The sequence below is a fragment of the Lonchura striata genome, chromosome 22 (assembly GCF_046129695.1).
Source record: "Lonchura striata isolate bLonStr1 chromosome 22, bLonStr1.mat, whole genome shotgun sequence".
In the NCBI taxonomy this organism is placed as follows: Eukaryota; Metazoa; Chordata; class Aves; order Passeriformes; family Estrildidae; genus Lonchura; species Lonchura striata.
The window spans coordinates 8,587,088-8,598,140 of NC_134624.1; the positions used below are offsets into that span (position 1 = coordinate 8,587,088).

Genomic DNA, 11,053 nt, shown 5'->3' on the forward strand with positions numbered 1-11,053 from the left:
GAGCTGCTTCAGAGGAACATCTGACCACGGTTCTGTGCGAGCGTGTGTTTATGTGTTGTTAATGTTTGCCATAGTATTTTAATATCTATATAATTATTTAATATTTGCCATATATTTGTTAATATTTGCCAAGGTGATCCTTGGGAAGCCCTGCTCCAGGGATTTGGGAGGGTTTGGTGCACAACCCAAGCTGCCCCACCAGCCCAGTCCCAGCTCCGCAGCTGGGACAGATTTGATGGAAAGGGAATTTTTTATGAATGACAAGACAAGGGGGAATGGCTTACATTGAAATAAGGGAGATTTACATGAGATATTAGAGAGAAATCTTTCCTGGGAGGGTGCTGAGGCCCTGGCACAGGGTGCCCAGGGAAGCTGTGGGTGCCCTGGATCCCTGGACATGTCCAAGGGCAGGTTGGATGGGGCTGAGAGCAGCCTGGGCCAGTGGAAGGTGTCTCTGCCACGGCAGGGGTGGGATGGGATGATCAGTAAGTCCCTTCCAACCCAAAATTTCCATGATTTAATTTTGTCTTCATCCCAGATGAAGGGGGCAGCTGGTGGGATTTGCTCTCATTCCTGCATTTCTCCAGGCTGTGACCCTGCCCTGCCCTTGGCTCTGACCCATCCTCCTCCCATCCCTCGGCTCATCCCAGGGGATCCTGCCTAGCTCAGGGCAGGGAAATGCAGCTCAGGGCCTTGAAATGCAGCTTTGGGCAGGGAAATGCAGCTTTGGGCAGGGAAATGCAGCTCAGGGCAGTGAAATGCAGCTCTGGGCCTTGAAATGCAGTTCTGAGCAGGGAAATGCAGTCAGGGCAGTGAAATGCCCCCCAGTCTGTCCCAGGAATTCAGTGAAGCTCACTCAGCACCTGGCCTCGAAGCCAGGCAGAAACCCTGGCTGTTGTTTAGCACCATCATAACTCTGAGAGCTGAAAATTTCCCTTTCTTCCTTCGCTGTCACTTCCCTGACCTTCATTAGTTCTGCAAGCACCGAGTGCTGAGCCCATATGGAGACAGTTATCATAAAAACCTGAATCCTGGCCCCTTAATTAGCTCCTCATTATCTCACAGCACCATATTGAAGCATTAAGAACTTGCGAAGCAATTTGTTGAGTTTCCAATTAAAACTTTTTTTAGAATTGTTGAGCCTTTTAATACTTTGTGTTTACAAATTGCCTTGGACCCACACCAACACACACATTTCCTTCACTGGGGAAATATAACTGAGGAGCTGCTCGTTATTTATATAAAACCCCAGGTTTTAATAAAGTCATAAACCATGTCAATGAGGCTGCTCTTTTCATACCTGATACAATAGAGATGACTCTGAATGAGTGCAGAGGAGTAAGAATCATTAAGAGGGCAATTAGAGGCTGATTTCCTAATAACTCCACTTTTACAGCACTGTGAAAACAAATGTACACATCCCTCTTTATATTCCTTTACCTTGGATGTGCTCCTGCCTGTTGACAGGTCCTGAGACCTCCTGTTCCAGCACTTTGCAGCCTCAGGATCATCAGGAATAAATAAAAGCCAGCTGAGCATGGATTATATTCAGTGATCACAGCAACTGGGAGCTGGAGGAGTGCAGCCACAAACACAGGAGGAAAATTTGCTCTCCTGTGAAGCACAGATGGGTCCATGGGTAGATTTACCATGTGTGGGAATCCAGAGCTTCCCTGTGGCTGCCCTGGGACCCTGGCAGGGTCAGGAACCCCCCTGGACAGAGCCCCCACAGAGACTGTCTGTGATCTCTGGCCATGGAAAAGAGTTTTCAATCTTCCAGCATGAATTACCAGCTCTGAGTGTTTGATATCAGTAATAATTAAGTGTGACATGGGTGCAAAAGTAAAATTTTAGGATTCTAGATGAGGGGTCCAAAGGGGACAAGATGGAGGAAATTGGGTGTGCCTTGTCCTTTTTCTCCTTCTTCATGCCCTCCATGTCTCACTGTGGTGTTGGCATTTTTCTGTTGGTTCAGGCTGGGGACACACTGTCCAACGTGGGTGACAGATATTGGCACGTTCTTGTAAATCCAGCCCAGGGAGTTTCTGGTATTTAATGTTTGTCACATCCCACTGAGGGCAGAGCCCCACACGCTGCCCTGCAGGACAGAGCTGGGCAGGGCAGCAGAACATGTGAGAGATAAACAGAATAAACAACCTGGGAACCAGCACAGACCAATTATGGCTTCTGCTTTGGCAGCGGGGCTGAGAGACAGAGACTTTCTACAATCTGGGAATCATCAATACCTCAGATTCCAGCAACCACGGTGCCCAAGAATTTGGGGAGGTGAGTGACCACTTGACAAGCCCAGGGATGAGCTGTTCCTGAAACCTGCAGGGAAGGGGAGCAGCAGTGGCTCTGTTGGCCTGGAGAGGGATGAGGGATGTGCTGAAAACCTCTCAAACGTGGCTCCCAAGGTTTTTGGAAAGGATGGTCACGTTCCCACCACGGCCATGGGGACAAAGGAGGGGTGCAGCAGAACAGGCAGCAGCCCTCAGGGCTTTAACTCCCCTCAAATTACTTATTCCTCCTGAAAAACAGAGCCAGGAAGGACCAATTGATGGCTGTCAGGGGTATGTTGTGTAACCAGCACAGGAGAAGTGATTTTGGGGTGTGGCAGAGCTGTGACAGCCTCGGGAGCCACAACCTGAGCTGGGCTTTTGTTCCTTGTGATAATACAGCACTTATCTTCTCTGGGATGTTGTAAAGCCAGAGCTGATCTGGATTGAACATGTCATTTGTATTCCCACGCTGTTTTTGAAGCAAATCTGTCAAATCAAACCAAAAAAAAAACAAAAAAGAAAAGAATTAAAAGAGGAGTGGTTGCATAAGGAATAGTCTGGGCAGGCAGCTGTGGTCACTGGTGGCTTTGGTGTCCTGGGAGGGGAGGCAGAAGTGACCCTCAGGGACAGGGAGCAGCACCCCAAACCAGCTGGACCCCCAGAGGGGCTCAGAGCCATCCCCACAGGTTTGTTCCCTGCTGGTCCTCAGCCCAGACAAGGGCTGAGCTTTTCCTCACCCCCCTTCTGCCTTTCTGACCTGGCTTTTAGAGAAGCTCCTCACCTCGAGGAGAATTTTCCCCTTTGTCACATTTGGGCACTTCCTGAGCTAGCAGAAAAGTGTCTGCAGACAGAGCAGCACCGTGGGCCCTTCCTCAAACACTCCCAGCACCAGAGGAAACCCAAATGTGCCATGTGTGGTAATTCAGCATTTCCCAGTCACACTGCACTGGGCCCTGTCACTGGGAATGAACATTAGAGCTCCTCCTCTCCTTTCCCACCAAATTGGCCCTGGAATTCTGACCAAACACACACCCTGTGGCTGCAAGGGGTCACCCCAGGGGCTGGCAGCCACCCAGGAGTGCCCTCTGCAAGGAGCAGCTCGGTTAAAGTTGGATTTCAGCTCTGCAGGGCGGATGGATTTTAAATGAGCAGCTGGGCAGGAATTTACCTGTGATCCTGGCTGGGAGGAGCAGGCAGCTGTGCTCTGATGTGGGAGCAGAATCCAGGGAAAATCCACTGGATAGCTCGGGATCACCTGGCAGCAAACACTGGAGCGGGGAAGGACAGATCTGCAACTGTGAGAGGGACACTGGTGGCTCTGGGAGCTTTGAGAAGGGAGAGCTGGGTGAGTCCTGCAATCCAGGAGGAGTTTTCCTGGAGAAAAGGGGGTAGATGAGGCCCACTGTCTTGGAAAACAAATATATTTGTGCCCTCAAATAACATTTCCTCTTGCAAACCCCACCCGAGGCTGGCAGCGGCAGAGGAACGCTTCCAGACATCCACATTTCTTCTTCCCTGTCATTTCTGTCATTTCCCCTGGAACACCTGGAAAAGGCAACACAGATCACAGGGGCAGCAGTGGCTTTGGGATTTGGGATTTGCAGGGGATGGAGACAAGCAGGGCTGGGAGTGGTGATGAGGATGACACCAGGCCAGGAGTGCAGCCCTGTCTCCTCAGTGCACACAGGAGGATGCTGGATCTCCTCTGGGGATTTTAGGATTTCCTATCCCTGGGAAGGAAACCAGGTGCTGGAAGCTGAGGATGTTGTGCAGGAGGAGCCCCCAAATTCTTGCTGAACATCCCCCAGTCCGTGGCACAGTGCAAGTGTTTGCAGATATTTGGGGTGTGCTTGCAGGGTGTTTGGGGTGTGTTTGCAGATGCTTGGGGTGGTTTTGGAGCTGTTTGCATGTGGTTGGGGTGGTTTTGAAGGTTTTTGGGGCGGTTTTGCAGGTATTTGGTGTGTTTGAGGTGGTTTTGCAAGTGTTTGGGATGGCTTTGCAGGTGTTTGGGATGCTTGAGGTGTTTTTGCAGGTGTTTGGGATGTTTGAGGTGTTTTTGCAGGTGTTTGGGATGTGTTTGAGGTGTTCGCAGATGTTTGAGGTGGCTTTGCAGGTGTTTGGGGTGTGTTTGGGGTGGTTTTGCAGGTGTTTTGGGTATGTTTGAGGTGTTTTTGCAGGTGTTTGCAGGTGTTTGGGGTGTATTTGGGGTGGTTTTGCAGGTGTTTGCAGGTGTTTGGGGTGGCTTTGCAGGTGTTCCCTGCATTCCCAGCACAGCCCTCGCTGCCCCAGCAGCAGAGGAGAGTGAAGCTCTGTAAACCACCAGGGCTCCGTGCCCAGATTCCAGCCACAACATTTTGCTTTGGAAAACTCGATAAACCAGAGGGGTTTAAAAAAAAAAGAACCCCAAAAAAAAAACCTGTCAGCCATTTAATTAGCAGTCCTCATTACTGCATCACCACGATGTTCACATCCCTGCTCCTTCCAGCAGCACTGCCTGGGCTGGGAGCCGGGATAAAGAGGTGGAAAATGTTCCAGCCCTGGGTGTAAAACCAGCCCTGTGCAGCTGGAGCAGATGGGAGAAAAGCTGCACGGGACAATCAGCAAAGGGTCAGCAGGAATTTTGTCCTGGGGGCCACGGTGTCTAATGGGCTGTGTGAGCAGCTGAAATGCTCTCTGGAAGCACAGGCTGCTGCTGGAACAGGGCCACCAGAGCTGCAGAGCCGTGCTCTAATGTGGCTTCTGGAAATGATAAATCGAGTGTGAACGCTGGGATTGCCACCAGGATTTCTGTGGGTGCTCTGCTGTCAGGTCAAGCTCCCACTTGGAGCCTCACGGGAGTCCTGGAGCACTGCAGAAAATCCTGGTTTGGGTTTGGGTTCGTGGATTCCTGCATTGGTTTGGGTTGGAAGGGAATTTAAATCTCATCTCTTTCCACACCAGAGACTTTGCCCTAGCCCAGGCTGCTCCGAGCCCTGCCCAGCCTGGCCCTCAGCCCAGCTGCAGCTGAAACTCCATGGAACTGTGGTGAGTCATTAATTGCCTCCTTCCTAATGAAGGGAAAGAAGGATTCTCCATGAGGACACCCCCAAAAATGTCCTTGCACGAGGAACAAGAACCGCCTGGAAGTGGAAGGGAGAAAAAGTACAAACCCAAGGAAGTCACTTCATCCCATAGCAACAAGCCCGTTCAACAGGAGGAGCATGTTCACAGCAGAGCCCTAAAAAAGGAGCTGTTAAAATAAACATTGGCATATCTCACACCTCCCTCTTCCCTGAAGGATGCTCCCTGGAAACACATGTGGACAAACTAGGGAAGGGAAGGAAAATAGGGATGAAGGGGGAGATGAGAGGGATTCTAATTAAGTGCTGAAATTAATCTCTGTTGTCTTTCAGTATCTAATAAGTTTAATGATTTGGTGTCTCTGTTGTTCACTGACAAATCCAGAGTCTTTTACAGAGCATCTGATCATGTTATCCCTTTGCTTTTTATATCCTAAAATACTCCAGCACTTTCTGTGGAGTATTTGCCCTACATTTCACATTTTAGAAAGGTGACAGAGGCCCCATAACCTCTCTGTGAGTGCCCTTCAAGCTTCAAGTTCCAGGGGTTTTCCCTGCTTTATGTGTGTTGCTGTGCTATGTGGAGGGATAAAAAAATCCCATTTTTTCTTTTATGAACTGGAACAAAACTCCTGGAGCCTTTACAAGCCTGTGCTGGCCCTGCTTTGGGTGTCCTAGGGTGGATACTTGGAGCAGCAAAAGTCTCTGCTCTGGGAAATCCATTTCAGTTCTGGGAAATCCATCTCCCCTCCATGTGGGAAATCCATGTCCCCTCCCTCTGGGCACAGCTGGGAGGTCACAGATGCTTTTTGGAAAGCCCAAAATTTCCTACCTGCGGGCAGGTATCGCACCTCATCTCCAGTGACAGCCCAGACAAGCAGAGTCAGGTTTGCACATGCTGATCTCCCAGGAAAAGGCAGGATAATGGGATTTTGGAGTTACCATCACACTTGCACTTCCATCCCTTCCTCTTTGCCCTCTCTTTGTTTAAATCTTTGGATCAAGGCAGGCCCAAACACCTGGAAATGTGATCAGAGAGCGGGGCAGTGATGAGACAGTTTATCTTCCCTCCACACACAGCGCTGGGAAATAAAAGAAGCTTCAATAAATCAAATTGGCCCTGCTGTGGAAGCAAAAGCAGCAGCAGGTGGAGGGGGAAGTTTGCTCTGGCTCCTGTTCTGGGGTGCCGTGGGTTTTTCCATGCTCAGTCCCAGCAGCAGGGCTTGGGAATGTGGGAGACAGCCAGGCCTGGAAAGGCTCACTGCTGCTGAAGTGTGGGCTGCCATCCACACCTTTGGGATAATTCCCTTTTACCCTGGGAACGGGTTTAGCTCTGTCATGGGGCTGTTCTCAGTGGAGCTCAGTGGGCAGCAAGAACAGCCAGGTTTTCCTCGCTCTCCCACCATTTCTGATGGATGCTCAGGTGCTGAGAGATCTCCTCCCAGCCCTCAGTCCAGCTGCTTTTGGAGGAGCACCAAGCTGGGCTTGAAGCTGGGAGTAGCAAAAATTAGGTGACCCCTGACAGGAAGAAATGATGATGTCTGCTTTAGATTAGAAGGTTGAAGGATTTGTTTTATTAAAATTACACTATATTACATTAATATACTATTTAAAGAGATACTGTGCTATTCTACGTACTTCTTATTTATCTAACTAATTAACAAACTGGTGATTCTCTGCTGAGAGTCCAACACAGCTGGATCCATTGGTCACTGACCCCAAAAATCCTTCCAGAATCCAACCCAGCCATCACTGCAGGTGAACAATCCCCACACCACATTCCACATGGGCAAAACAACTGAGCAGAGAGAAAGATTGTTTCCTCTTCTTCTCTCTGTGCAATCCTGAGAGACAGAATTGTGTCTGTCTGTCCAGAGAAGGTGAATGCCACATGGGAGCAGGGTGGTTTGGCACCTGCACCCTGGGGAAGGCGACCTAGGGGGGTGGCAGAGCCTTTCCTGCCCTCCAAAAAGCCCAACCCTGCAGGACAGAGCTCCAGCCCCACGCCGCAGGTTGGACACTCCACCTCCCCTTGCATAATCACCGGGCTGAGGGGGGGAAAAAAAACCTGCTAAAACTTCCCACTCACACATCCAACCCACCCCGAAGGTGGCCCTGGTGGGACAGGAGCTGGTGAGGCTGCCAGGAATAGGTGGCAATCCAATCGTGAACGCTGCAGCCCACTCCCATCTGCCAGAGCAAAATCCTGCCCGAGGGAAAGCCGGGAGGGACGGGCTGCTCTGCATCCTCCCCTGGGCACAGCACCTGCTGCACTGCCCACCTTCCCATCCCCAGCAGGGTGGGCAGAGCTTTTCCCGAGGCAGGAGGAATTGCTGGCTGCAGATGGGATTGCTGGAATGCAGACATCTGGCTGCCACCGCCACGCTTTGCTCCAGAACGCGACGTTGGCAGTGGTGTGTGAAAACATTGATGGAAGATGAAGCCAGACACTGGGAGGAAGGGAAAAAAAAACAAACGTGTAAAACTTTGGAATTCAGTATTGTGCTGTTTTGAACATCACCGTGTGGGTTTGGAGTAGGAAACAGCAAGGGGCTGGTTGTGCTGGTGGAAAAAATCAGCAAAAATCAATGTATGAATCAGGGTCCCTTTGCAGCAGCTGTGCTGACACAGCTGTGGCTGCTCCAGGGGTGTGGGACCACCCTGGGGTCCTGTTTTGGGGCAGATCAACAGCTCTCAGCTCCCAAATATCCCCAGGCTGCCTCCTGCCCAGCCCTTTGGGTGGCTTTGCTGTTGCCTGGGTGGGGTTGGGCTGAGCAAGGTGGTGATGTCCCCACCAAAGCCTGGATTTGCAGGTGCTTCTGTGGGTTTGTCAGAAGGAGGATGGATAAATGAGATAAAAGAGACCTCAGCTCTCCATCAGCCACCTCTCAGAGGACACCTGGCTTGGCCTGGAAGGTGAGAGCAATCCTGTGGGATTTGGGATGGTGCACAGGACTGGGGATAACCACCAGAGGAAAAAATAAATAAATTTAACCCCATAAATCCTTTTCATCAGCTGCTTTTGTCTCCTGTGCCTGAGAAGCTGGAGCAACCCAAGCTCCAGGTGATTTATGGTGGGTCCCCCAGGAGGGAGGGAGAGGCAGGAGCAGCTCCACTTGTGCTGCCACTCTCTGCCCCGAGTGAGCCCATCATTCCTGGCAGTGCCCAGATAATTCCTGGCAGTGCCCAGATCATTCCTGGGCATTTCTTTACCCCTCAAAGTGCTGCCTTTACTTTTCTCCTCTGTGGCTGTGTTATCTGTTATGTGCAGTAGATATAATTTGCACCATTTCTAGTATGTGATATTGAATATTTGTTGGAGTATACATGTTTGTATTAGGAGTCCCCCCCAGCCTCCAGGAGAAATCTGGTGTGTGTTGAAACCTGATTTACAAACAAAAGGATGTGGCTGGCCAGGAGATGGGCCATGTCCAACATGGAATTCAACAACTCAACACTGAATTGTTCTCCCTCATCACCAAAAAAGAAAAACTTATTAACCTATGGACTCTGAATGGAAGAAAAGATTGCCGAAATCTTGGCCTCAGGTGGAATTTTCCCTATAAAAACCACTTGTGCCAGGATGGAGGTGTGTGGGTGTGGGATTCCTTCAAATCAGAGGGTTTGGGCACATTGCAAAAGGCAGCCTCAGAGACAGCAGGATGGTGATTAGAGCTAAGCAGTAGCTATAAGATTTGTCAGCAGAAAAATTATACAAGAAGTAGAAAGAAAGGACAAATAGAACAATGGTCTGTGTATTAACGTTTGGGTAGAATAACTCCCTGAGTTGCCAAAAAGTATCTCTGGTGAGATATTAGGAAGTTTTAAGCTTAATAATGGAGCTCTGTGCATTGTATCTTGAGGTTTACAAGCAAGTATTGTATTCTAAATAAGCCAACATTGTTTTAACCAAAAATACATGTATTTATAGTGATTAGATAGAACTGCTGTCAATATACTTTTGCTTTGTGTGCCTGGTCAAAAAGTTTATAAAGTAAGTTCTTGGTCTGCTGCCTGGGATGTGAGCTGCTGGCATCTTCCCATTGTTATAACCATGTAATGAGAGTGATGATAAAAATAAACAGCTCGAGATGCGTTCCCAGCAGTCCTGCCCCGTTGGTGATTTGGGGCATGGGGGAAAAGCTCTGCTGAGGCTGACTCCTTGTTGCACACCCAGCACCAACCCCGGGTTCTTTTCCTTGTGGCTGGCTAGCTAGAATTGGATTGCAAACACAACATTTTATTTTTCCATTTGAATTTTTGGCTGGATGAATTTTCATTTATAACATTATCAAAGCCGCGCGGGGAAAACGCAGCGCCGGGAGCTTGGGGTCAGGGCAAACACAGCCCCCTTCCCCTCCCAGGGATTTTTGGCAGCTGGGAAGGTGAGTTTTGAGGAGCTGGTCCTGGGCAGAGACCTTGCATGTGTACAGCCAGTGCTGATTCATCTGCCTGCCACTGGAGACAAAAGAACATCTCATTAAGTCACCCGTGTATAAATAAACGTACAAGGTACAAGCTCGGGAGCACAGAACAGCCCTGGAAAATCTCAGAAATGCACAATTTGCTTTTCTTCTCTCTGGCAGGGCTGCAGCTCACCACTGGGACCACCCTTTTGTTTAGAAATATCAAAGAAGGGGATTTTTCTTATTATTATTTTTCTGTTGCAGTATTAGTTTTTTAACATCAAAATTCAGTCATTTCCTCTTTCCCTGCAGTTCAACCGAGTCTCAGGTGCACCAAGGCTTTGATAACCCTCAAATACTCCGAGCAGGACTCACTTCCAAGGGTGTGTGGGTTCTGCATCCTTTTTTTTGTTTTTTCTTTTTGGAAGAGGGAAAAACAACAGCAAGATCAAGAAAAACAGAGCAATTAACTGCTGCCCTAATTGCAGCGCTGATGGCCAGGCTGATGCGCCCGCAGCTGCGGGACAGCACCAGCTCTGTGTGTTAATTAACCTCATTAAAGGCCCTTGAATTGGGCTCAGAAAGGAGTGAGACCCTGCATAGTCCAGAGTGGGAGTTGAGAATAATTTGGCTTTTTTTCCCCTGCAATCCCCAGTTTGGGAATAATCTGACTTTTTTTTCCTGCAATCCCCAGCTTTGCTGTGGGGGTTCCCCCTGCACATCCCTCTGCTGCAGCTTCCCAGGATTTTCCCATCCTGAGCTGAGTTCTCCTGGCCTCTGAACATGCACAGGAATCAACCTTTCCCCGTGGAAGTCTTTGCCATAAACCTGTTTATTTTTATTTTTACGGCCCTTTCCCCTTGCTGTTAAGGCACCAAGAGATGCCTTTGTTGTGTTTTGAGGCAATTAATTTTGATGGCATAACGAGGCAGATAAATTACCACTTCAGCCAGGAGCTTTTGGTGTTTATGAGTGTGGGAACTCAAAATGTCCCTCAGACATTTTTGGATGGTCCAGGCCCTGGTCAGAAGCATTTGAGACCCTGGCAGGCAGCAGAAACAGCTGTGATTTTGAGTTTGAGCCATGGAATGATTTACCAACTTTGGAGGTGGAACAAGAAGTCACAAATGTTTATATATTACAGTAGAAGTAGTCACAAAGTAGAGGGAAGAATTTTTTAGTGCTGTACAGGGGGTTTTAACACCTGTCCAGGGGGGTTTTTACTTTGTACATGGGGGTCAGAGGTTTTAAAATGGAGGGATTTGGGCTGGTCCTGTTCCTTCTCTTTCTTCTTCCTTACCTCCAT

General features: G+C 49.2%; 1 long non-coding RNA gene across 1 annotated transcript; it reads left to right on the top strand.

Annotated features, from left to right (window-relative positions):
- The first annotated feature begins 2,215 nt into the window (after positions 1 to 2,215).
- LOC144247408 (uncharacterized) lies at positions 2,216 to 9,446 on the top strand. Its single transcript, XR_013341112.1, has 2 exons — positions 2,216 to 2,286; positions 5,223 to 9,446. It is a non-coding gene; the product is annotated as an uncharacterized LOC144247408 (long non-coding RNA).
- The last annotated feature ends 1,607 nt before the right edge of the window (positions 9,447 to 11,053 follow it).